The sequence below is a fragment of the Musa acuminata genome, unplaced genomic scaffold (assembly GCF_036884655.1).
Source record: "Musa acuminata AAA Group cultivar baxijiao unplaced genomic scaffold, Cavendish_Baxijiao_AAA HiC_scaffold_184, whole genome shotgun sequence".
NCBI lineage: Eukaryota > Viridiplantae > Streptophyta > Magnoliopsida > Zingiberales > Musaceae > Musa > Musa acuminata.
Genome location: NW_027020457.1, coordinates 27501 through 32471, shown reverse-complemented (window position 1 = coordinate 32471; position 4971 = coordinate 27501). Strand labels below are relative to the sequence as shown.

General features: G+C 36.5%; 2 protein-coding genes across 2 annotated transcripts in view; both read right to left on the bottom strand.

The window, feature by feature from the left end:
- Positions 1–100: 100 nt before the first annotated feature.
- The window catches only part of LOC135656619 (DNA-directed RNA polymerase subunit beta'-like), an 8223-nt gene continuing 3352 nt past the window's right edge, over positions 101–4971 (bottom strand). Inside the window, exon 1 of the mRNA XM_065175857.1 lies at positions 101–4971. This exon is cut by the window's right edge and continues 3352 nt beyond it. The gene's annotated coding sequence lies outside the window, so the exon portion shown is untranslated.
- LOC135656618 (DNA-directed RNA polymerase subunit beta) overlaps positions 514–4971 on the bottom strand; it is a 17764-nt gene continuing 13306 nt past the window's right edge. The window contains exon 1 of the mRNA XM_065175856.1: positions 514–4971. This exon is cut by the window's right edge and continues 13306 nt beyond it. The gene's annotated coding sequence lies outside the window, so the exon portion shown is untranslated.

The following is a 4971-nucleotide window of genomic DNA, read 5'->3' as shown; positions in this document are numbered from 1 at the left end:
CCCGCATAAAAATATGCGACTGACGTGAGTAAAGCTAAAGCAACAGTAGTATTTATATCATTCGTGGGCGCAGCTAACTCCCCATGAGGTAACTGTATAATTTTCCAAGGTAAAAGAGCACCTGACCAGTTAGAAACAAAAATAAATAGGAACATAGTTCCAATAAAGGGAACCCAAGGACCATATTCTTCTCCAATCTGGGTTTTGCTCAAGTCTCGAATAAATTCAAGGACATATTCGAAGAAATTCTGACCGCCGGTCGGAATGGTTTGTGGATTCCGAACAGCTAGGATCACCGAACCTAATAAGATAGCAATTACTACCCAAGAAGTGATAAGTACTTGGGCATGGACTTGTAAACCTCCTATTTGCCAATAGAAATGTTGGCCTACTTCTACACCCGATATATCGTATAACCCCTTGAGTGTTTTAATGGAACATGGTATAACATTCATATGGTCCTCTAACAAAAATTGAACTTCAAAAAATAAATTATTTTGATTCAACCATCTCTTTCTCAACTCACCAACTTGAATCACTAATTGTATTCATCAATCGTATATTTAGGATATCAAGAAATTACATAGGATACCAAGAAATCACATAACATCATAACATATTATCAATATGCCCACATTTCCATTTTGTTTTTTCTTTTTTTTAATTCAAGAATAGTAACCGATCCAATAAATCTATAAAATCCCCAAATAATTAACTAATTATTCTTAATCATAATCAACGATTTCTTATATAGCTACAACGGCCCTCACAAATTGCGGATACTAATTTGTTAAGAACCAATCGGATTGAAGCTATAGCGTCATCATTGGCTGGGATCGAAATATCTGCGAGATCGGGGTCACAATTTGTATCGATTAAACAAATCGTCGGAATCCCTAAAATTACACATTCTCGAAGAGCCATATATTCTTCTTGCTGATCAACGATGATCACAATATCAGGCAATCCCGTCATATATTTGATACCGCCGAGATATGTTTGCAAGGCAGATAATTTTCTCTTCAACATTGCGGCATCTCTTTTGGGAAGACGGTTGAGTTTCCCCATCTTTTGTTCTGCTCTTAAATCCCTGAACTTTTGAAGTCTCGTTTCCGTAGTAGACCAATTCGTTAACATACCACCGAGCCATTTTTTATTAACATAATGACACCGGGCCCTTATTGCAGCTGATGCTACTGAATCCGCTGCTTTATTTTTGGTACCAACAATTAAGAAGTTTTTTCCCCTACTTGCTGCATCAAAAACTAAATCACAGGCTTCTGATAAAAAACGAGCCGTTCTAGTGAGATTTGTAATATGAATACCTTTACGCTTTGCAGAGATGTAAGGGGCCATTCTAGGATTCCATTTCTTAGTACCATGACCAAAATGAACTCCGGCCTCCATCATCTCTTCCAAATTGATGTTCCAATATCTTCTTGTCATTTTTCCCCACACTTCCTTTTTGTTTTTTCTTTTTTATTTTTTTAACAAAGAGACGAGGTACTTTGAAATAAATAATTGTTCCGATGGAACCTTCTACCGGGAATTAACCGTTGATACACGGTACAAACCATTAATGTCTTTTAATTACTTATTTTTTTTTTACCAAATCAATACTCGGACCAGATAGTTAAGTTAAAAGACAGATAGTTAAAAGTGAAAAGATAGTTAAAGTAAAAGAATCTGCTCTTAGGAATCATGAAATCGCGTAAACGATTGTTCTGATGTCTCATGGAAATGGGACGTAAGAACAAAATAATTCTCTATGGTGTAACAAAATATCTCTCATTTCCAAATCGAATAGATTCTTTCTTTTGATTTCCAAATAAATGTTCTTGTCTTGCCTTGAACGGTGCACTAATTTTTTGAATCCGGTACCAACGGGTATAATCCCACCCAGAACAACGTTCTCTTTCAGGCCTTTCAACCAATCAATACGACCTCGTAGAGCAGCTTTTGCTAAAACTCGAGCGGTTTCTTGAAAACTTGCTTCGGATATGAAACTTTGAGTATTCAAAGATGCCCTCGTTATTCCCAATAGGATTGCCCGATAAGAGATCGCTTCGTCCAAAGCGCGCCCCGCTCGTTCCGCTCGCAACAATCCGATTAATTCCCCAGGTGAAAAAACATTAGACATTCCATCTTCTGAAACCAACACTTTTGATGTTACTTGACGTACAATAATCTCTATATGTCTATTATGGATCTGTACCCCCTGGGATCGATAAACCTTTTGGATTTTATTAACCAAAGAGATACGACTTTGAACTATGGTTAGCTCCGCTTGAATCAAGAATCCCCAGGGGATTCCAAGAATTTTTGGTATACCTTCGTTCCAACCTTCAACTCTCCTTTCGAGGTTCATCGATATTGAATCAATAGAACGTACTTCTAAGATTTGTTCCACTTTTGGAAGACCTTGCGTTATGTCACCAGATCTCGATTTTTCATATATAAATGTAACTAATGTATCTCCTTCGTAAAAGATTTCTCCATAATGGCCATGAACAGTAGCTCCTGGAGTGGCCAAATAGGGCTTAGCCGATCTTATAACTAAGGAGTCAACATGAACAATTATGATCTGACCAGATTTTTCTACGTGTGGTTCGTATTTGAATAGACATACATTTTCACAAAAAAATTGTCCAAGACGAATTTTTTTAGATGTCTCTTCCCAATAATCGTGATGGAGAAAGTGCCAATTCAAATGGAATGGATTCAAAATGATGTTACTGCATGGATCGGGGTTATAAATCCTCCTATTTTCATCTATTAAACAGTATTTAAGTACTTGAAGTACTTGGAAAGTCTGTTGAAAATTGTCAAGTAGCAAATATTTCTTTAACAAGATCTGATTATAAGTTATTAAATGGTAAGATGAATAGAAATTTGCTATTTTAGGTACAATAGTGCCTAAGGGACCCAGCAAATCCTTAATTGGGATTATGGGATCCGATTCTTTTGTCATATTGTTATATTTTGAACCATTGAATGGGCCAATTCGAAAACAATTGGATGATGACAAAATTATCAAAGATTGGCATTCCTTATTTCGATTTAACAATGTACCAATAGTACCTTGATGTTGGGTAAGTGATTGAATCCTGGCCTTGTAAAAAAAAGGATTGATATTTGTGCGATCTAATCCATTATCGGAAATCAATCCGGAACTTGCCCTATCATATCTTTTTCCGGTATACGAAATAGTGGACTTGACTAACTCAATTCTTATGAAATCTCGAATCAGATCATTTGTTCTTACCTCAACAAAGGAAGCGTGAACCTCTTCCGGAGAACCTTTTTGCTCTTGATCCCAATTCAATACTAAGCAAGTCCGAACTAATTGAATACTTGTGTGAGAAATTCCTCGAATTGACTTGCCATTTCCATGAAGGATATAATTGACAACTCTAAGTTGGACATTATCCTTTTCCCGCAGGAGATCTTGAGGAAAAAGTGTTGCTAAATTTATGCCATCAGCTATTTCATATGTGACTACGGGTCGAACCAAAACAAAATACTTTTTCTTGGTAGGTGTGATCCGTTGGACATAGATCCAATTTTTCCATTTTTTTGATTCCTTAGAAATTTTTTTTTCTGTTTCCGGTGGTATCAAAATGCCGCTGTGCCTGGATATCTTATCTGCCTCTCCAGGAAAATAAATATCTCCGGAAAATATTTTTAGTTCAATATTTTTTTTTTTTCTCTCCACTCGGACTAATCCGCCTACTCGACTTCTTGTATTTAAAGCGAGTTGTGTATCTACTCCAATGATACTATTGTTCCGGACCATTATCAACGAAGATCCGGGTAAGATATGCACTTCTTCGAGAATGAAAAAAAACCGATCTACTTTCGTTTGGTATTTCGGACTAAATTCTTTTGGTCCTCGATACTCAATCAAATCCTCTTTTTTTATGATTGAATTGACCTCTACGGTTCCATATTTAGTAATTCCTGAATTGCTTCTTCTGTATCGTGGATCATCAAAATAAGCAAGAATACTATTTCTACGTAAAATACCCTGTTTTGGTATTTCGATCGAAATACCAAAACAGGGTATTAGTTCTTTCTCTCGTTCTTGATTGTATTGTAATGGGATGATGAATCTATTTCTTCGCTTTTTCGCCAAGAAATAAGAATTCCCTTGGATAATAGAAGGATATATGAAATTCAAATGACCATTAGACATCGTTTGATCAGGTCTTATTGAATAGTCAATAATTTTCTTATCTTTTTTACCAGAAGTATCCAACAATTTATGTCTTATTCGACCATTAGTCATTGATAGGTCAGAGATATATCTTTCTTCGACAGAAAAAGAATAAACATTCATTTGATCTTGATCCTTGTGGAGCGAAAAAGACACTATACTGGATCTGCACGGACCTCCCGCTAATATCCATAAATGACTCGTTTTTGATAATAGATGAACATTACCATATGTATATTCAGGTGCATGGTGGACATCGGTACTCCAGTGCATTTCTCCCTCTGATTCAGAATAAATATGTTTTCGTACCTTCTCTTTAAAATGAAAAGTGGACGTTCCAGCACGAATCTCAGCAATCACTTGTTCTGATTCTACATATTGATTATTTTGAACTAAAATAAAACTTTTTGGTGGAATATTTACATTATGTAGAATATCCCGACTCTCAATAGTTACATACAAGTCTATAGAACATAGAAAAGCAGGATGCCCATGACGGGTACGTGTGGGATGAACCAAATCCTCATTGAATTTTATTTTTCCATTAGAAGGAGCTCGTACATGCTCGGCAGTACCGCCTGTGAATACTCCACCGGTATGAAAAGTTCTTAATGTTAGTTGAGTTCCTGGTTCCCCAATTGATTGACCCGCAATAATACCTACAGCTTCTCCCAATTCGACCAGGTCGCCATGAGTAGGACTCCGACCATAACATAATTGGCAGATCCAAGATGTACTCCTGCAAGTAAAGGGGG